Source organism: Lissotriton helveticus, chromosome 2_1 (genome assembly GCF_964261635.1).
Source record: "Lissotriton helveticus chromosome 2_1, aLisHel1.1, whole genome shotgun sequence".
NCBI lineage: Eukaryota > Metazoa > Chordata > Amphibia > Caudata > Salamandridae > Lissotriton > Lissotriton helveticus.
Genome location: NC_136059.1, coordinates 10,141,323 through 10,154,064, shown reverse-complemented (window position 1 = coordinate 10,154,064; position 12,742 = coordinate 10,141,323).

The following is a 12,742-nucleotide window of genomic DNA, read 5'->3' as shown; positions in this document are numbered from 1 at the left end:
TTTCTATCCACTCTGAGGTGGGTATGGCTTACATAACGGACAGACTGAAACTGGCCCCCTTAGTATTCTGGGCAAAAACATGGCTCAACTCAGAATTGACTTTGAACCATGCAATCCTGTTGGATGTTTTGTCTTTGGATCACGCTATGAAAATACCCTGGCTGAACTATTTAAGAAACACCTTTACATACTTAGGGAGACCTGAACTCTTTTTGTCACCGTCTAATATAAGGAGAGAGGGTGTCAAATGGATCAAGAATCACTTTTTGGAGAGGGCAGGTTTGGCCAGAGAGGAGAGGGAACTAGTGAAACCCTCAGTAAGATCACATTTCATGTTAACCACCACCCCTTCTCTTGAGCCTTACCTTAAAATTGTTACCATACCCCTACATAGATTTTTATTGACAAAATTTAGATTCAACTTGATCCACCTTTCCTTGGGATGCTATCAATCATGGGCCAAACCAGAAGACGCTCCCCCTTGAAATTGTGATAAATTTTCCCATCAAGATACCTTGCATTTTATGATGTTTTGTGAGTTTTATGCGAGTGCAAGGAAAAAATATTTGTTACCCATCTTGAGGGAGGCCGGCTTTATTCAAGTCAGGCCTGCACTAATTTACCTCCAGATGTTGAGCAACACTCGCATTATTTATTCCGTGGCTAGTTTCTTAGAGGCGGCTTTCAGATTTAAGAATAAACATGCACCACCAAATGCTTTAAACTAATTATGGCATTGCCCACACTGATTTTACTTTTGCATGATTTGTAGTGTATATGTTTACTTGGGCTCAGCACTGACTTTGTATATTCATGAATTGCCTATCTTAACCTTGTATGTATTTTTATGCCTTTTTATGATTTTTCACAAATCGAATAAAGTGTAATTTGACTGACTGACTATATACTGTGTCATACTTTTTTTGAATGAATGTGTAGTGTATAAATGAATGACTGAAATGACTGAGTGAAGGGGAGGAAGGGACTGATGGAATGAGTGAGGAAAGGGTAGTATGGTGAGAGAGGAAAGGAGAGTCAAAGAGTGACTGAAACAAGGGGACTAAGTGTAGGGGAGTGAGGTAAGGGGAGTGAAAGAGTAAGGAAAGGAAAGTGAGGGAGGAAGAGTGAGAAAAGGGGAGCAGGGGACGAAGACAGGGAAGGGGAGTAAGAGACGGAGAGGGGGAAGTAGAGCAGGGTAAAGGGAGTGAAGGTAAGAGAAGTGGAGTGACGGTGAGGAAAGGGGTATGAGGATGAGAAAAGGGGGGTAAGGGAAAGTGAGAGATGGGGAGTGAGGGAGAGAGAAGTGGAGTGAGGGGATGGAGGGAGTTAGAAAAGGTGAGTGAGAGAAGGGGAGTAAGGAATGGAGTGAGAGAAGAAGAGCGAGGGGGGGTGAGGAAAAGGGAACGGGAAAGTGAAAGGGTGAGAAATACAGACAGGAGGAAGTGGAATAGGGGAAGGGGAGTGACGGTGAGTGAAGGGCAGTGACAGTTAGGGAAGGGGTATGAGGGTGAGGGAAGGGGAATGAGGGAGAAGGAAGAAAATTAAGAGAGAGGGAAAGTGAGTGAGAGAGAGAAGAGGAGTGATAGAAAGAGAGAAGAAAGAAGATTAAGGGTAAAGGAGGGAGAGGGAGAGAGTGAGAGAGAGGGAGAGCAAGGAACTGAGAAGGAGAGAGGCAGTTAGAGTGAGTGAGATAGAGGGAGATAGGGAGGGAAACATGGATGAAAAAAAGTGAGTGAGGGAGTGAACGAAGGGGAGTAAGTGAGATGGAGTGAGGGAGTGATGAAAGAGGAGTAAAGGAAGGAGAGTGAGGGAAGGGGAGTGAGAGAAATTGCATAGCAACTGTATCTGTAGCATGTTGTAATCATTTCGGTGAATTCTCATTTCTACATTCTCAGTCTCACCTTGACCCTCTACACTGCTTGAACACCACTGCACGCTCTTAAACCCTGAAACAGCACTCCCAGCAAGACTCTATTTTACTGTAGTAATCATTTTACTGAATTGCAAGGCATACTGTCATGTGTCTAAGATCACAAATAGTCTCATTTTTTACCACAGTGCATACAAACAGACATTCTCTTGAATACCTCTGTACAATAGGAAATCAACAATCACAGAGACGTTGCTAAAAGTCAAACAATATACACCTGGAAATAAAAACTATGCTGTAAGACTCAGTTTATACCACAATAACTTGGCTACTAGCTCAAAGATTACAATTGTACAAGAAGACTCTCTCAAATCATTTTTAACTTTTCATCATAAATTTGTTCTTGTGACATTTCATATTGTAATAGAACATCTAGCATGATGTTATCAGCAATTTCATTAACATCTTCATCAACTTCAGAACTTGACAAATTAAACTCAATATCATCTAATGCTTCAATGAATTCATTATCTAAACTTTCATTCAAAAATCCACAGGTTATATCTCCTGCACCAATAGGTTGTTCTTCATTGCTGCTGTCCACAAAAGGTACATTTAAGTCCTCTATCAGAGTGTTAGAAATTTCAAAAGTGATTTCAATGTTGTTCTGATTTTGATCCATATTAAATTTTATTATGTTGCTGTACCTAGCAGAAAAATATAAAGACTTCATTTTATTGTTTTTACTAATAGATAATACAAAACTAACTTTTTCAATTTCATGAGTACATGTATTCCCATATTTTTAAACACATCAACTAAGCAAATTATTCTGCCACATTTTTGTGGAGAAGTGTGGCTCAATGGTTGGAGCGGCAGACCCTGATCCAGAGTTCTGGCCCGGGACCAGGGTTCAATTCCCCGCCTCGGCGGGTCTTTGGCTCATAATTCCACGGACCTGATAATTCTCGCCTCGGTGCCTATTCCAATCATGGAGTCCCACTCTGCAACTCTGGGCAATAGCTTGCTTAATCTCCACATCGGCCCCCACAACGCTAAGGATGCCTGGCCTCCATCTTGGGTGTGCCCAGGAGTGGACACCTCACAGGGAAAGCCAGGATGGGTTCCACAGTGGTATTCGTACAAGCGCCTTGAGACCCTTGCGGGTGAGTAGTGCGCTATACAAGTATCAATTTACAATTTTTGTTTTACATTTTTCTGAAATGAATTCTGACTCACACTGTGCTCTTAGACACATGACAGTATGCCTTGCAAGTCTGTAAAATGATCACTACAGTGAAAGAGAGTCTTGCTGGGAGTGCTGTTTCAGATTTTAGGACAGTGCAGTGGGGTTGTACGACGTTACAATGCATACTTTTAAAACGCACACCTGTACAACACATTTTTTACAACGCAACATCCATTACAACTCATTTCATTACAACGCATACCATTACAACAAATTTTTAAAAACTACCTTTACAATGCATTCCATTGAAACGCATACTACCTTTACAATGCATACCATTACAACGCATAACATTACATTGCATGTATGGTAAGTATTGGATAGTGTAGGGGTAAAAATTACTATTCTAACTCCAGGGGGTGCAACAGTAGGGTAAGTGTTGGATAGTGTAGGGGTAAAAATTACTATTCTAACTCCAGCGGGTGCAACAGTAGGGTAAGTGTTGGATGGTAATGGTATGCATTGTAATGGTATGCGTTGTAATGACTGCGTTGTAATGACATGCATTGTGATGGTATGCGTTGTAGTGTCATGTGTTGTAATGGTTGCGTTGTAATGGCATGCTATGTAATAGATGTTGCGTTGTAAACGTTTCATTGTAATGGTAGTGTGTTGTAAAAGTTGCGTTGTAAAGATTGTTTCCCGTGCAGTGGTGTTCAGGCAGTGTAGGGGCTCATGGTGGGAATGAGAATGTTGAAATGAGAATTCACTGAAATGATTTCTACTTACTACAGAGAGATTTGGTATGCAATTTCTACAGCACACCCAGAATCTTTATTACACAGCATGGAGACTATTTGGGAATTCAGAGGCTTGGCACACATGCTGCTTTGGACTTTATAGCACTAACTGTCCTAAGGACTGACTCACTCCATGACTACATGTTTTGCTATATTTTAAAAACACATCAACTAAGCAAATTATTCTGCCACATTTTTCTGAAATGAATTCTGACTCACACTGTGATCTTAGACACATGTCAGTATGCCTTGCAATTCCATAAAATGATTACTACAGTGAAAGAGAGTCTTGCTGGGAGTGCTGTTTCACATTTTAGGACAGTGCAGTGGGGTTGTATGACGTTACAACGCATACTTTTACAACGAACATCTTTACAATGCATTGTTTACAACGCAACATACATTACAACTCATTTCATTACAACGCATACCATTACAACAAATATTTAAAAACTACCTTTACAACGCATTCCATTACAACACATACTACCTTTACAGCACATAACATTACATTGCATGTATGGTAAATATTGGATAGTGTAGGGTTAAAAATTACTATTCTAACTCCAGGGGGTGCAACAGTAGGGTAAGTGTTGGATAGTTTAGGGGTAAAAATTACTATTCTAACTCCAGGGCGTGCAACAGTAGGGTAAGTGTTGGATGGTAATGGTATGTGTTGTAATGGTATGCGTTGTAATGACTGCGTTGTAATGACATGCATTGTAATGGTATGCGTTGTATTGACATGTGTTGTAATGGTTGCGTTGTAATGGCATGCTATGTAATTGATGTTGCGTTGTAAAAGTTTTGTTGTAATGGTAGTGCGTTGTAAAAGTTGTGTTGTATAGGTTTTTTCCCGTGCAGTGGTGTACAGGCAGTGTAGGGGCTCAAGGTGGGACTAAGAATGTAGAAATGAGAATTCACTGAAATGCTTTGTACATGCTACACAGAGAGTTGGTATGAAATTTCTACAGCACACCCAGGATCTCTATTACACAGCATGGAGACTATTTGGGAATTCAGAGGCCTGACACACATGCTGCTTTGGACTTTATAGCACTAACTGTCCTAAGGACTGACTCACTCCATGACTACATGTTTTGCCATTTTTTAAAACACATCAACTAAGCAAATTATTCTGCCACATTTTTCTGAACTGAATTCTGACTCACACTTTGATCTTAGACACATGACAGTATGCCTTGCAATTCCGTAAAATGATTACTACAGTGAAAGAGAGTCTTGCTGGGAGTGCTGTCTCAGATTTTAGGATAGTGCAGTGGGGTTGTATCATGTTACAACGCACACCTTTACAATGCATTTTTTACAACGCAACATCCATTACAACTCATTTCATTACAACGCATACCATTACAACGAATTTTTAAAAACTACCTTTACAACGCATTCAATTACAACGCATACTACCTTTACAACGCATACCATTACAACGCATAAAATTACATTGCATGTATGGTAAGTATTGGATAGTGTAGGGATAAAAATTACTATTCTAACACCAGGGGGTGCAACAATAGGGTAAGTGTGGATAGTGTAGGGTTAAAAATTACTATTCTAACTCCAAAGGGTGCAACAGTAGGGTAAGTGTTGGATGGTATTGGTATGCGTTGTAATTGTATGCGTTGTAATGACTGCGTTGTAATGACATGCATTGTAATGGTATGCGTTGTAGAGTCATGCCTTGTAATGGTTGCGCTGTAATAGCATGCTATGTGATGGATGTTGCGTTGTAAAAGTTCCGTTGTAATGGTAGTGCATTGTAAAAGTTGCGTTGTAAAGTTTATTTCCCGTGCAGTGGTGTTCAGGCAGTGTACGGGCTCATTGTGGGAATGAGAATGTAGAAATGAGAATTCACTGAAATGATTTCTACATACTAGAGAGAGATTTGGTATGCAATTTCTACAGCACACCCAGAATTGTTATTACACAGCATAGAGACTTTTTGGGAATTTAGAGGCCTGGCACACATGCTGCTTTGGACTTTATAGCACTAACTGTCCTAAGGACTGACTCACTCCATGACTACATGTTTTGCCATATTTTAAAACACATCAACTAAGCAAATTATTCTGCCACATTTTTCTGAAATGAATTCTGACTCCCACTGTGATCTTAGACACATGACAGTATGCCTTGCAATTCCATAAAATGATTACTACAGTGAAAGAGAGTCTTGCTGGGAGTGCTGTTTCAGATTTTAGGACAGTGTAGTGGGGTTGTATGATGTTACAACGCATACTTTTATAATGCACACCTTTACAATGCATTTTTTACAATGCAACATCCATTACAACTCATTTCATTACAATGCATACCATTACAACACATTTTTAAAAACTACCTTTACAATGCATTCCATTACAACGCATACTACCTTTACAATGTATACCATTACAACGCATAACATTACATTGCATGTATGGTAAGTATTGGATAGTGTAGGGTTAGAAATTAATATTCTAACTCCAGGGCGTGCAACAGTAGGGTAAGTGTTGGATATTGTAGGGGTAACAATTACTATTCTAACTCCAGGGGGTGCAACAGTAGGGTAAGTGTTGTATGGTAATGGTATGTGTTGTAATGGTACGCATTGTAATGACTGCATTGTAATGACATGCATTGTAATGGTATGCGTTGTAGTGACATGCGTTGTAATGGTTGCGTTGTAATGGCTTGCTATGTAATAGATGTTGTGTTGTAAAAGTTGCGTTGTACAGGTTGTTTCCCGTGCTGTGGTGTTCAGGCAGTGTTGCGACTCAATGTGGGACTAAGAATGTAGAAATGAGAATTCACTGAAATGCTTTCTACATGCTACAGAGAGAGTTGGTATGAAATTTATACAGCACACCCAGGATATTTATTACACAGCATGGAGACTAAATGGGAATTCAGAGGCCTGGCATACATGCTGCTTTGGACTTTATAGCACTAACTGTCTTAAGGACTGACTTACTCCATGACTACATGTTTTGCCATACTTTAAAACACATCAACTAAGCAAATTATTCTGCCACATTTTTCTGAAATGAATTCTGACTCACACTGTGATCTTAGACACGTGACAGTATGCCTTGCAGTACCGTAAAATGATTTCTATCTGCTACTGAAATATTTTCTATGGCATTTGTGCAGAACACCCAGAATGTTTACAAGACTGCAATGAGACTATCTGACAATTCTAACCCTGATATACTAGTGTATAAGTGGTTAGACTACTTCATGTACAAACTCTACATTTTTAACCCCTTCCATGCTGGGCCGATTCTGCTCCTGTGCTGAAGATTTCAGCGCGGGTACGGTCATGACGGCCCCCAGCCGTCATCAGCACACGAGCACTGTAGTGCATGACGGCTGGGGGCCGTCATCAGCATGGAAGGGGTTAATAACAGCACTGTACTGCAAAAAAAATCTCCTCAAACACATCAACATACCAAATGTTCATTTCACAATGTTTTTTCCAAAGCAGACAAATTCAAAATCAGACTCTGTACAAATAAACTCCTGATTTCACATTAGAATACATTTTTCAATTTAACTTAAACTGCACAACATAGATCCTCTAACAAATTAACAACTCACCTTTAAAAATGCTTTTGTAATTTTAGAACAGTGTCAATCACACACCAGATTTTCTTAAGCAGAATCTCTAAATTGTGCGACAGTCACCGCAACCACAGAATGGCATAGCTTCCCTCTAATTTTACACTCATATTCTTGTAGATAACCAATCAAATATCTTCCCACACAAATTCAAAACCAAACTAACATTTTAATTGGTTCTACATTGAAACACTTTCAATCTCACATAATATTCAACCTTCCCCCACTGCTCTCTCTGCCTGTTACCATGGTAACACTCCATAGGACACCTAACTGAACACACAGGTGAAAAGTTCATCTGCAAAGCAAACCAGCAAGGTTGTTTGACTTTTCAGTACAGCAGCGTATCCTGTGCAATGTTCCTTTCAATCACTTTCTCTCAACCATTAGCATTTCTCCTCAAAAAATCAGTAGCATGCACCCTAATTTTCAATGTTGAATTTTCTAAACTCCTACTTTTCAAACTGCCATTTCATTTCCTGAGTACAACCAGATCTCCCTTCAAGATGCTTAGAGTGTGGATTTTAGGACACAGCTATATTTTCTGGAGTGAAAGATATGCAGCAAATAGATGCTTTCTCAACCTTGACTTACCAAATGTGGATATTATGTGGATTGGCCAGAGAGGATTGAGATGTCACCAATTGATGCCATTGATAAAATCCTTTTTGCATGTCCCACACCCTGACCTCATAATTGTGCACTGTGGTGGCAATGACCTAGGCACTTTGACTGGGGTAGGTCTGGAAATGCTTTTAAAGGACACCTTTGGGCAATTGATGTCACTTTTTCCACAAACTGCCTTTGTATATTCTAATATATGCCAAAGGCAAAAATGGAACTGGTCCAACCAATATTGTCCACAGATTGAGAAAGCATGGAAACATGTGAATAAGTCTGTTTCTGCTTTCCTCTGAGACTATGGTATGGGTTATATATACCACAACAACTTGCGTTACAACATGCAAGGCATTTATAGAGGTGATGGTGTACATTTCACAGATGAGGGAAACAGAGTCTTCCTCTTGAAATTTAGACTCAGCATCGGTACTTACTTGTAGGTACAAAAAACACTCGATGAACACATCGGCTCTTTTTACAGCCAACCAACATCTAAATACTCAAACTTGTTATTTAACTGTATTTTTTTTTCTGACGTGCTCCTCAAGAACTAACCTCCGGATCGAGCCCTGCTGACCTCGTCGCGGCTCGAGGAGTACTCTGGTCTGGCTGGACCATTGACGCTACCAACACGACCTGAATCGACCCGAAGTGAGTGAAGCAGCCAGTACGACCATCCTCTTCCGTATCTCCTGGCTCGAGGATTGAGAGCTGTGCGCAGGGTACGCTTAGTGCTGGCCGAAAGACTAAGACTGTCCCGCTTCCCTCTTCCCGAATTCCTGAGACTTTACGATCCCTCGATCACTTGTAAATAAGAGTGCTGATTCCTTTTTACTGTTCATAAAGAACTTGTTACTGAAAATATACGGCGTGGTGTCCGTTCGTAAGTGTGGTGTGAGCTCAGTGTGTACGATCCTAGACTCGAAGTCCTCCCCGGTAAGGACCTCACATTAAGACTCAGCATTATTTGTGGGAGAGGTGGGTCACGGAGTGGTCGGGAGAGCATAGCCTGGCCCTCTGGGATCGCCCCTTCTAACACATACAAAGTATGACACGGTTTAGAAGTTCTCTAGGTATAGTATACTTCCAATACAAAACCTATGCTAGACACTTGCACACTCCTTGCACTCTAGCACAAAGGTGTGTGCCTGGCGCATAGCAGCAACATTCTGCACCAGGGCTAGGGAAAGGGGAAGAGAGACCAGTACCTCTGCACTCTCCCTGTCATGTTACACAGCACATGTTTGCAATGGGTGACAGTTTAGTAAATCTGCTCCTACATATCTTAATGTCTTGTCTCTTCATCCAGCCTCATTGGTCACATTTACCCACGAGCATCCTTTCATTTCACCCCGCACCAGCACTGTTGATTCTGCACGATGCAGGCTATATCCCTGGCTCAACCAATCACAAGACGCATTGGTTAGACTCAGCCCCGGCAACAGCAAAACTCTTCCTCATTCGGCCAAACACACCGCCTCCCCCACGCACATTAACAGGATGGATGTGAAGGTCATGATGGCGGATCATGAACAGCTGGTATATATAGACTGAATGATCAAGTCCAGGGTGCACGGAGGGTGCACTGAGGGTGCAAGGAGGGTGCACTGAGGGTGCCCTGAAAGGTGCACTGAGAGTGCAGTGAGAGTGCACTGAGGGTGCACTGTGTGCGCATGGAGGGTGCACTGAGGGTGCACTGAGGGTTCAAGGACGGTGCACTGAGGGTGCAATGAAGGGTGCACTGAGAGTGCACTGAGAGTGCACTGAGGGTGCACTGAGAGTGCACTGATGGCACAAGGAGGGCACACTGAGGGTAAACTGAGGGTGCATTGTGTGTGCATGGAGGGTGCACTGAGGGTGCACTGAGAGTGCACTGAGGGTGCACTGAGGGTGCACTGAAGGGTGCACTGAGGGTGCACTGAGGGTGCACTGAGGGTGCACGGAGGGTGCACTGAGGGTGCACTGAAGGGTGCACTGAGAGTGCACTGAGAGTGCACTGAGGGCTCACTGTGTGCGCACGGAGGGTGCACTGAGGGTGCACTGAGAGTGCACTGAGGGTACACTGGGGGTGCACTGAGGGTACACTGGGGGTGCACTGAGGGCACACAGAGGATGCATTAAGGGTGCATTGAGATCTGGGTGCGTTCCTGACCTGACCTTTGTAGTTGCCCTCTGCAGGACGTGATATGCCCCACACGGTACTCGATGCCCTTCTCCTGGGTTTTATTATTATCAGTGGGTGCGTTGATGCCTGCTTACCCTCTTCCTATGTTCTGGATGCCAAGTTACCCTGATACATTTTGATTGATTCTCTACCAGTTACTCGGATATTAATGCCCCTCGTAAAAAGTCTGTGATAAAAGTGTGATGCGCATTCTTCGCAGCAGGACATTAACCCTCAGAGCTACTACTGATGCTGGTGAGTCAAAACTGACAGTAGATAACCAAACTCTGACCTATCAGCAGTAACATTAGTATCACCAGCCCCATTATTTGACTCACCTGTCTGCCTCAGAGTCTCACAACTGCTGCAGCTGCCTGATGTCTCTGGCTTCCACGAAGTGTCCGTTTGTCAAGGTCAGGGTGGACAGGCACACTCCAGTGGGCTGCAGCAACTACAGGGGCCCCAGGTCTGTCGGCAGGAAATGTAAATTAAAAACACATTCTGCTGCCGCAGCCTGTGCCTAATCCAGAATCTGCTGTGTTATTGTGAGGCTTGGCCCAGATTCTGAAAGGTGTCAAACAACGCAACACCCAAAGAGTGCATGACACGGAGAGAGCGAGCGAGCACCATGTTCACAGAGATAGGGCTCTCTCCTCCCCAATTCATAGCGCCTGAGCACACATCTTAGTGCCATAGTGCTAGCGTCTGTTCCTGAGACTGCCATAGGGTTGCACAAAAAGGGTACATTTCCTGTACAAATTACTAAGCATGAGCCGAGTTCATGGAGTTTTACTCAATGGAACTCCGCAAAGTGCCAGAAAAATGCCACCTCGGAGTTACACGCACAGAGGAGTCTGATAAGTTGTTCTCCTGGCACTGATTTTTAGTGCTAGAAGTTTGTCTTTCACTGTGAAAAACAGCACAAACAGGACTAGGCATCATGCCAGAGGACACTACTGCTTTCCACCTTTCAAGTAGATATACTCGAGCCGCAGCTTACTCAACACGAATGGCAGATTTCTTAATGCTAACGTCCACCCGTGATGAGAAATCTCTCCAGGAGGAGGTTAAGTGCATTATTTTTTGGCACAAGTGCTTGGCAACTTACAGTTGGCAAGCTCCTCGAGAAAAAAAACTCACTTTGCGTCTCACTTTGCAGGGTTTTCTTTAACTCCGCACTATGCACAGAGCGCGGAGTGGGCAAAACGCTACGAACTCCGCTGGCAGAGCAGAATTATTCACCCAGCCCTACAAAATACTGTGGCTTGACAAGTTTAAACATTTTTCCTACTTTGTATGTGTGCTGTACAGTGCAGCACACATGCAAAGTCGGAAAGGAAAGGAAAAATGAAAACATTTCTCCGTATAAAGCCTGCTTATCAGTGGCATTAATCTTTGACGCTAAACTCAGTCTACCAATGTTAGTAGATAGGGTTTCGTGTCAAAAAGCAAGGGAAGCCATGTAACGCCATCGTGACGCAAGGCAATGGAAATCAGTGTTTCCAATACAAACCCAGTCAAATACCAATTTGTGTTAGTTTGTTAATTGCCAAAAAGATTATGGGCCATATGTAGGTAAACTACATTTAAAGATTCTAAAATATCGAATTTTACCAATTCGGTATTTTAGAATCGGTAAATGCAATGTAGGTAAAAATTCGGTAAGTATTACTGAATCGGTACGATTCGGTATTTACCGAATCGGTATTTACTGATTCAGTAATTCCCCTTCATTCCTACAGGCCCATAGGAATGAATGGGAATCTTCGAATTCCCATTCGGGAACCGAATCGGTTTTTACCGATTCGGTAAAAGGGGAACACATTGAAGGGTGGCAGGGTGGCACTTTGTGCATGGGTGCACATGTGTCACACATACATGCCCTAAGGGCATGTATGTCTGCTACATGTCACTGTTATAAATTGCAAAAAATTGCTTCTTTTAGGGTTTTTGATATTTACCTCCAACTTGTACTTGGTGGTAAATAACGAATCCTAAAATCGAAAAAGCACTCATTTGAGTGCTCCCTACATTACAGATTCGGTAATTTACCAAATCGGTATGTTAAGAATTCGGTAATTTACTGATTCCTTAAGTTACGATTCGGTAAAATACCGAATCCTACAATCATGCCACCTACATCTGAAAAGCCTAATACCAGTCGGTTACGGACAAAATTCTGTAATTTCGTCCGCTACCGATCGGTATTAGGCTACTACATCTGGCCCTTAGTGTCGGGTTATCATTACAAAAGTAATGGTAATACAAAATGAAACCTTTGTGGATCTACGACAGAGTTTGCACACGTGCACCGACCTGCAAGAAGCCAGTTGCCCCACTATGGCAGAGGGTGCCCTGAGCAAGATAGAAAGAACAGTCAGTGCCCATTGTGATCCTCTGCAGATAATGCTGACTGTGGCCACAAAAGGTGTCAGCGGCACTAACAGCGGAGGGGGGTGATAAGTAATAGTTGCTGA